We start from the raw sequence: 10,071 nt of genomic DNA, 5'->3' as shown, positions 1-10,071 counted from the left end.
AATGCCCATTTTCCTTGGGGTCATTGCAAATTAATGTAAGATGAGCAATGCCAGGCAATTGGAGAACAAATCATCTGAGATCAGGGCTTGGGTGAACTCAGGAGATATTACAATGGCTCCTGGAAGTGGGGGGCGGGGGGGGATACATTATGTAGCGCCCTCTGCTATGTCACTACTAAATTTAGTTCTATATCTGGACTGTAATCAGTCTGGATGCTGATTGCTCTGAGTTCTGCTGGATTCCCTGGTCTGGTGGATTGATTGCGTCCCCTTGTTGCTGGGTTGGGGCCTCAGCATACAGTGAGGGAGGATCCATCCTCAGACCGTGCCCATGCATCTGACTCTGACCAATCCCTGAGGCTGACTCAGAGGTATGGCTGGAGGAAGTTGATAAATGTTTGGGGACACCTTCCAGAACTCTCTCTCTCCCCTGGGGCTCTCCCTGGGAGGAGGTCTGTGTGCTACAGGATGCCTGGCCTAGGCCTCAGCATGTGGCAGATGCTGGGGGCCGAGAGGCCTAAGATACTACAGGATGCCTGGTCTAGGCCTCAGCATGTGGCAGATGCTGGGGGCCTAAATGCCTAAGATACTACAGGATGCCTGGCTTAGGCCTCGGCATGTGGCAGATGCTGGGGGCCTAGAGGCCTAAGATACTACAGGATGCCTGGCTTAGGGCTCAGCATGTGGCAGATGCTGGGGGCCCAGAGACCTAAGATGCTACTGGAAAGGAACCTGATGGAAGCCGGGCTGGAGGTGGAATCTGCTTATGGAAGAGTGTCGCAGAGGAGCTGGTGAGAGCTACCGTCTGGATCCTGTAAGAGATCCCTCGCCCTATTCTCAGGTACTGTACAGAAGAGAAGCCAGTTGGTGCACTACAAGTCCTGTGACAGTTCTCTCTCCAAGTCCTGGACTATTCCTGGTTGTTCTCTGGTGCTATTACTTGTTGCTGGTCGCTCATATAGAACCTAGTGCTACTGTTACAGCCGTTGTGCAGAAATAATGGACAAGTGGGAGGATTTGAGGGACTTTGACAAGGACCAAATTGTGACGTCTAGACGACTGGGTCAGAGCGACTACAAAACTGCAGCTCTTGTGGGATGTTCCCGGCCTGCAGTGGTCAGGACCGACCAAAAGTTGACTTGGCCTCCATATTCTGCAGATCTCATTCCAATCGATCATCTGTGGGATGTGCTGGAAGAACAAGTCCGATCCATGGAGGCCGATCACCTCACAACTTACAGGACTTAAAGGATCTGCTACTGACGGCTCGGTGCCAGATACCACAGCACACCTTCAGAGGTCTAGTGGAGTCCATGCCTGGACAGGTCAGGAAAAGGGGGACCTACTCATTATTAGGGGATGGTCAGAATGTTATGGCTGGTCGGTGTATATTCGATCATATCATTGGGATTGCTTGCTTTTTTGACAAGAGTCAACAAGATTTGTCAAGACATCTAGCAGCTTGGCTGTTTGATCTCCTGCGCATGTGAATATCAAATTGTAATCAACGACATACCGTAGTTTGCTCTTGAACAAGAGATCACCTTTATTTACACTCATAGTGTTATCCTACAGTGCTATTGATTGTATAGCCGCCACATCATGACCCGCCTCCTGGCTTCCTGATGGGCTAGGAAGCCGGCATCACTTGTTGCTAGGTGGCGTGGCTTCCTGATCAATCAGGAAGCCAGGATGCGAGTCATGACGTGCCACCCGGCTTCCTGATTGCTTAGGAAGCTGGCTTCACTTGTTCCAAGGCAGCCTGGCTTTCTGACCAATCAGGAAACTGGGAGGTGGGCCATTGCATGCTGGATGTCTTCCTGATTGGTAAGGAAGCAAGGCTGCTTACCAACAAGTAAAGCTGGCTTCTTAGCCAATCAGGAAGCTGGGTGGCACGTCATGACCCGCCTCCTGGCATCCTGATTGGCTAGATACCAGAACTTCCGGTCAGAGGGAGATCTCCCTTTGACCACCAGTGCCAAGGCAGCATGGAGTCGACTTCCTTTCCAATCAGAAAGCCGGGCGGTGGGTTATGACCCGGATTGGCTAGGAAGCTGGCTACACTTGTTCCTAGGCAGCCTGACTTTCTGACCAATCAGGAAGCCAGGAGGTGGGTCATTACATGCTGCCTGGCTTCCTGATTGGTCAGAAAGTCAGGCTGCCTAGGAACAAGTGTAGCCAGCTTCCTAGCCAATCCGGGTCATAACCCACCGCCCGGCTTTCTGATTGGAAAGGAAGTCGACTCCATGCTGCCTTGGCACTGGTGGTCAAAGGGAGATCTCCCTCTGCCCGGAAGTTCTGGTATCGGGGAAGGTATCGGAGCATTTGGGGGAATTACGAGTACACACCAAAATACTCGATATATTGGTACCGATACTGATACTAGTATCGGTATCAGTGCATCTCTAGTAATAACATAAGTCAGCCTACAAAGGGGGGTCCAAAGTGTCTGCACAAATCAATGGCTGACACCGTACAATACTTTACTACTAACAATTGAAAGTCTTGATTGCCCCCAAAAATGTGTTCCATCGATATCACCACCATTGGCCAAGATATTGTGGGATGTGATGAGGAAACCAACAAGCTGAGATCACGGTGAAGGTTCAGAAAGTTTATTTAGAAGAGAAGAGTTACAAAGTAAAATATTAGAAAGTAGAGAGGTGAAGACACGGAGATCCTTAGACATGGCCGGTGGACCAAGGATCTGACCTCCAGTCTTGGACAGTTTCAATATTCCCATATACAGAGCCGAGGATTTCCACTTCCTGAAATGTTCTACTTTTGGATGGATTTATGAGGGACAGAACCCCTGTCAGGTTTTTATTGCTATCTGGAACTTCATTAGAGAGAAATGTTGTCACCGGGGCACAGGAAGTGACGGTAAATCTCCCTAATGGAGCTCCGGATAGCAGTAAAAACCTGACAGGGGTTCTAATCCTCTCCCACTGCATCCAAAACCGAAAATGCTTTTGCTGTAGATACACCTTAAAAGGTGCAGGCTCCAGGGCTGTCATCCTAATCCTGACTACACTGCCTAGATCAGTGGTTCTCAACCTTTCTAGTGCCGGGACCCCTTGGTAACATTTGCCAAGTTGTGGTGACCCCCAACCTTAAAATTTAGGAATGACGCGGCTGCTGCAGCGTGGCGGGAGAACTGACACTGCTGCGCTAGGAGAGGGCTGAGGAGGACTCTCACAGCATCACCTGATGGAGAACTTGCAAAGTGAAATAGCCAATAGGAATCTAGCTATGCATTCCTAGGGTGGTGTTTTTTTTTTTCTGACTTACGGCGGCCTACGGCCCCCAATGTCAGACAAAAAGGTTTACTTTGCTCGGGAGAAAGTGTTTCTCTCCCAGGCAGCCGGGAGCCGCTATCCAATAGCAGGAGACTCCCGGGCGACCCCTGGCAAATCGTCATTCGACCCCCGAAGGGGTCCCGACCCACAGGTTGAGAACCGCTGGCCTAGATTGTCACTGACTTGGAAGCATAAAGCCAGCGAAGCCAGAAAAATCTGAACTTCTGCATGCTTGTTCCTGATCAGTGACACACTAGGCAGTGAAGTGTAGGATGAAGATGACATCCCCAGTACCTGCAACATTATCAATAAATCAGTCCCCCCCTCTGTGATGTCACCAGTCTCTGGGCAGATGTCTCACCTCTGATTCCCCCCAGATATCTTTATACAACCTCTCCCCACCCATAACCCGGCATGGAGGGGATCAGTGAAGGTGGTGGTGAAGGTGTGGAGGTGTCGGATCGGGTCACACAGATCATAAAAGGAGATCCGCCCGGCCTCATAATCCAGATATATCCTGACTCTGTCACTGGAGACATCGTCGGATAATGGGATCTTATTCCTGTCATGTATGACTGAGCACAGATTAAGACCCCAAAAATTTGATCTCTGCAAACCCCAGGACTTCTTATTACACCCAATCAGTGACTGACCCCCTCTCCTGTCCATACTGGGGTAACACATCCCGACGATCGATTCATCTCCCCCCCCCCGACATCTACTTCCCAGTAATGTTGCCCTGAGGAGAAACTCAGACTGCTTGTCACCTGAGGATGCCGAAATCTCTCTGGAGCTTCTGGACGAATATAATATGGTGACCTGGATGCAGTTTTCCTGTCACGGGATATATGTAGATTATTACCAGCTGTGCTCATGTCCAGTAATATGTCTGTAACCCCCGAGACCCCCAATGTTCCCTGTACAGCCCCAATATTATGTCCTCCAGCCTGGAGATATGAGCATTGTGCAGTAGGGACAGGTTGGGCACGTGGCCTGTATAGTCCAGAAATGATGGGAACTTTGCCCTTTGTACTAGAATGTGGATAGACATGTGTGCCTGGACATTTCTGTACATATACCCCAGACATTATATAAGATAAACCTGTGTGTAATGTGTGTGAGATCCCAGCCAAATCCAGATCCCCACCATCATGGAGGAGTCTATCATGTCTCTCTCTGTCCTCATCATCTCCATCCTGAGTATCACACAAGTCACCTGTGTCTGATTCCTGTAAGACAGTCAGTGGATCCGTCATGTTACACAGCTCCTCAATGTCACGCATCTTCCTGGACAGCTCGTCCTTCTTTATTTCCAGCTCCCGGATCATATCCACCACAGAGATGGAGATACGCTCGTCCCTCCCAGAGATCTCATTCAGGACTCTCTTCTCCAGGTCTTCCAGACGTCTCTTGAGCTCTCTGAACAGGGCAGTGACTCTCTCTATTTCACCAACTGCTTTTCCTTCTACTTTCCTCCTGTGTTCCTCCAGACTCTGGACTCTTTTCTGTGTCTCCTCTCGCTCTGTCATCAGTTTCTGGAGAACGTTTCTCAGTGTCATCTTCTTCTTCTCAGAGGCCTCATACAGAGTCTCCACCTGATGTCCCCGATGTTTTCCAACCAAACTGCAGGACACACAGATACAGGCAGAGTCCTCAGTGCAGTAATACTTCAGTAGTTCCTTATGGACGGAGCATTTCCTGTTCTCCAGGGAAGTGGTGGGGTCACATAAGACGTGTTCTGGTGACTTGCTGTGGACTCTCAGGTGGTTGTCACACAGAGAAGCTTCACAATGCAGACAAGACTTCACAGCAGGTACAGGAGCGTGAATACAGTAAGTACAGAGGACTCCGGACTCCTCCTGATCTGGCTGAGCAGACAGGAAATTCTCCACTATGTTACGCAGTGTTATGTTCCTCTGCAGTACAGGCCGCTCCTGGAACTTCTCTCTGCATTCAGGACAGGAATATCCTCCAGACCCCTCCTGTGTATCCAGCACACGACCAATACATTCCCGGCAGAAGTTATGTCCACATTTCAGGTTTACAGGATCTGTATAAACGTTCAGACAGACGGAACATTCCAGCTCAGCTCCCAGATTAGCAGACGCCATCGCTGACAGCAGAAGAGAAATGAAAGTGAAAGAGTGACTGATACACTCCTACACAGGGAGAAGCTGAGACTCCTATTCATAGGAATCCTCATACAGAGGCATGTAGATAATGCATGGGATGATTCCTGACAATTATCTTCCTATCTGGGGGAAAATAAAGGCCACTTAATAATCTGTGATAACGTTGTCTCTGGGATGTTGTGTTGTGCAGGACATTTCACAGACAAAGGAACACAAAGTTGATGTATTTGGCTGAAATAATACAAGTCATATGGACAGAACCACATTACCAACAAGGTGACCTAGGAGGTCTATCTGTGCATTCCTGACCTCCACCCACCTCTTCACTATGACTCTTAGATAGCAAAAGTATAAAGCACATGTGTCTAACACAATCCAAATTTCATGTGGCCCATGCACCTCTCCCTCCTCACATTTTTAAAATGAAGCTGGCGCTGTAAACAGGCGCTGGGCTTCACAGGAAGGCTGCCAAGGTCCCTAGCAAGCTCATGGCAGCCTTCCTGTGAATGGTGGTGCCTGTTTACAGTGCCATCCGAAAATCTCCTATTCCTTCTGTGGATCCACGCCGCCTGCACCCGCCAACCGACCAGGACCCCTGGTGAGACCGTACAGCCCTTCTAAGACCCCGTACACACCAGCATAGACCCCGTACAGCCACCTGAGAGTCCACACAGCCCACCACAGATCCCGCATAGCATACTTGAGAGTCCACACAGCCCACCATAGAACCTGCACAGCCACCTGAGAGCCCCGAACAGCCCACCATAGAGCCTGCACAGCCACCAGAAAGCCTGCAAATCCCACAATAGAACATGCACAGCCACCTGAGAGTTCAAACAGCCCACCATAGAACCTGCACAGCCACCTGACAGTCTGAACAGCCCATCATAGAACCTGCACAGCCAGCTGAGAGTCTGCGCAGCCCGCCATAGACCCCACATAGCCCACCTAAGAGCCCACAATAGAACCTGCACAGCCACCTGAGAGTCTGAACAGCCCACCATAGAACCTGCACAGCCACCTGAGAGTCTGCACAGCCCGCCATAGATCCCACATAGCCCACCTAAGAGCCCACAATAGAACCTGCACAGCCACCTGAGGATCTGAACAGCCCAACCTTGGAACCTGCACAGCTACCTGAGAGGCTGAACAGCCCATCATAGAACCTGCACAGCCACCTGAGAGTCCGCACCATTACACCAATTGCCATTATGTTTCCCAGACTTCTACTTTCAGAGCTAATTATTACTTTATTGCTAAAACCAATAATAATCTAATGCAGAAGCAATTATTTAATATGATAAAGAGTAGATACATTTATATAGTCTGACAGATACAACCGGCCCTTTGAGGGCAACCATAATGCTGATGCGGCCTGCGATGAAATTTGACACCCCTGGTATAAAGTATCCCAAACCTCTATCAGGGTTGCAGCAAAAGCAGAAGTATTGGGATAGTAAAATATATTCATCCCAATACTTAGAGCTGGGGTGAGACATTACAGCTACCAAGAGCCAAGTGTGTGACCGCTCCTCGCTGCAGACAGTCACCGCTCCCCACACGGAATGCCCCCCAGTGTCCCTCCAGCACTCATTGGAGGGACAGGCAGGGGAGTGGGTGGGCACAGCTGCCTCTGACCCTACAGAGGTGGAGCCATCTGTCAATCAGGCAGCCAATGGATTGCCACAATATTGTCGGGGTTCTTCCCGGCTGCAGTGCGGCTCTACAAGGCCAGTACATACAGTGGCGTAACAATCGCCATAGCGACCCAGGCGGCCGCTATGGGGTCCGGGGAACGGGGGGCCCAGCCAGGACATCCCCCCACCCCCAATGCTGTGCGGGCCGCCTGGGTCGGCATGACATCTCAAGCTGCTGGCTGTCACTGGCAGGTGTGAGGAGGAACACGCCGCTGTTGGATCACCGATAACCTGTCAGTGATCTGTTTCTCCTCACAGCTGCTGTTGAGTCAGGGACAGCCATCAGCCGTGGAGGAGGAGGCTGGGCCCGGCGTCAGCAGCGGAGGAGGAGACGGGCCCGGCGATGGAAGAGGAGGTGGGGGTCTGGCGACGTCAGAGGCGGTGCCCAGCGATAGAGGAGGCGGGGCCTGCCAGCGACCGTGGAGGAGGAAGAGGCGGACAGCGGATCAGGGCTGACGAGCTACAGCTCGCGGTATACTGAGACGCCGCAGCTGAAACGGATCCCGACAATTATGTCTGGATCCGCCCAGCTGCGTGAGTGACAGCTGGCTCTGCCTATCTAGAGGCAGAGCCAGCTGTACCCGCCCCCTCCCGTTCCGCCAGTCAGAGGATCGGCGCGGGGAGGGGGGAATCCAGTCCCTCCCCTGTCACGGCTCTCTGCCGTGACAGGATCGAGAAGTGAGCGAACGCTGGTATGTGTTCGCTCACCTCCCGATCTACTGAGCCGACCTGTGACAGTCTCATTGTCACAGGTCGGCTAGAACTATGAGGAGGAGTGAAAATCACTCCCCTCATAGTTCTCCTTTAAGGTGATTATGCAAATTAGTGAGAGCTGACACAACACCACGTCTGCAGCCGCTGTATTTTTAAAATAGTCTATGATACCTGTGTCATGAACCCCCTTCCAGTCTGCAGATACCTGCTCTGCAATATGTTATCCCAGGCCCACCAGATCCTCCGATCACCGCTTTAACAGGTGCTGCTAGTAGGGTGGTGCCTTGGTCACACATGCTGCTGTTGGCGGCCGATGGATCATGGCCTAGAGGGTAGAGTTTTCCTCAGCGCAGCGGTGGGCTGTGCCATGGGATTCACTTAATGGAGGGAGCTCTGGTGGGGGGGGGGTGAGCCGTGTAGCAGCCTCTGCAGAGACCTCCTGCCATGCTGATGGGGCCCAGTCCTGGAACATGAGGGCTGTACTTCCCTATCCCTGTAGATACATAGAGTCATGCATGTGCATAGAAGACACATAGGTGCATATATACACTGAACATACTGTATATGCTCGGTGTGTTGAGTGTCTGTATGCTTGCTACAATGATGAAAGGAAGAACCCAGGATTCTGAATGGACTCACAGGGCTTTTATTATGACATTATTCTGTATATACTCTGTTACACGTGTCATCGGTTTGTGGGATCCAATAAACTCTACACTCTCGGAGGGAAAACACCCAAGGCTGCCTGGAACTTGCTTGAAAGGTTGCGTTCTGCGCTTCCTTTTCCCATCACATGTAACTATTTTTACATTTTATCACAACACCTAGGACTAGGGCTGTGCAAATTAACGATTCATTTCTCGATTAATCGTTAAAATTTTTGATCGATTTACATTTATTTTGAAACTTTCTGCACGAGCGCCAGCCAAGGCATTGGCCTATACACATACAGCACAGCAATGAACTATACACATACAGCACAGCAATGACGTATGACAATGAACTAAGATCACACTAATCCAGCACGTTATTATTCTGAGTTGCCCCACTCAAGCGACGGCCATATTGAGTGGGGCACGTGAGATTAATAACGTGCTGGATTAGTGTGATCCTAGTTCATTTTATGACTTCATTGCTGTGCTGTATGTGTATAGTTCATTGCTGTGCTGTATGTGTATAGGCCAATGCAGTTGGATCTGTATGTGCGTTATAATTAATCGAAATGAATCATTTAATCGATTAAAAAGAATTTCGATTAATCGAACACAAAAATAGGACAGAATGTGCATCACTGGCAGGATCACCCGGTTATAATAAAGAGAAAAAAAGCCTTAAAAAAATAAAAACACTCCGCCATCATATTTAAAGTGACATTAAACCCTCAGATTTTTTAACATAAAACAATACTGTAATGTGCGCCTTACTGTAATCCATACACGGTGTCTGTGTATAGGATACACGGTGTCTGTGTATAGGTTTGTATAGGCTTGAAACCTGAGCCAGCACTACAGGAAGAGGCCCTGAGCTGAAAAGGGAAGTTCTTCCCAAGCATGAGAAGACATGAGGATTTAAAAGGAAGAGCAGCAAAGAGAAGGGAAACAACCATGTATTACAGTAAGGCGCACATTACAGTATTGGTTTATGTTAAAAAATCTGAGAGTTTAATGTCACTTTAATGGACTGCAAAATATGACATTTGTGTTTTTAGATATAGACAGGCTGTAAAAAAAAAATACATTAATTTTAAAAGTGGTTTAAAAATATTATAAGCTGTTACATGTAAACTGTATTTTTTCTAAAATGTTGGCTTTTTGTCAGCTTTTAATACTAAAAAAAAAAAAATCTGAAGAAGGGTAAAAATTAAAATAGTGTATCAAACAAAAGTCTTGTAAGGCTTTAAAAACAATCAGGTAGCAAAATTAGTCATAGAGTTGCAATCAAGTTCACTAAAGCAGGCCTTCTTAAACTTTCTCCACTCGTGACCCCTTTTTGGCCGAGGAAATTTTTACATGACCCCAGCGTCGGATGGTGTCTCTCCCCTCTGCGTCGGTCTGTGTTTCCCCCCTCCCCTAGCGTCGGTCGGTGTCTTTCTCCTCTCCCCCCTAGCATCGGTCAGTGTCTCTCTCCTCGTCTTTCCCCCCCCTAGCGTGTCGGTCAGTGTCTCTCTCCTCTTCTCTCCACCCCCCCACATTGGTCTGTGTCTCTCCTCCTCCCCAACTTCCCTCCCCG

At 49.4% G+C, this 10,071-nt stretch overlaps 1 pseudogene; it reads right to left on the bottom strand.

The window, feature by feature from the left end:
• Window positions 1-3,633: 3,633 nt before the first annotated feature.
• LOC108801290 lies at window positions 3,634-5,410 on the bottom strand (annotated as a pseudogene).
• Between the last annotated feature and the right edge of the window lie 4,661 nt (window positions 5,411-10,071).

The sequence above is a fragment of the Nanorana parkeri genome, unplaced genomic scaffold (genome assembly GCF_000935625.1).
Source record: "Nanorana parkeri isolate BGI_ZX_2015 unplaced genomic scaffold, ASM93562v1 scaffold2280, whole genome shotgun sequence".
Classification (NCBI taxonomy): domain Eukaryota; kingdom Metazoa; phylum Chordata; class Amphibia; order Anura; family Dicroglossidae; genus Nanorana; species Nanorana parkeri.
The sequence above is the reverse complement of the archived record's forward strand: the minus strand, read 5'-3'. Positions and strand labels throughout refer to the sequence as shown.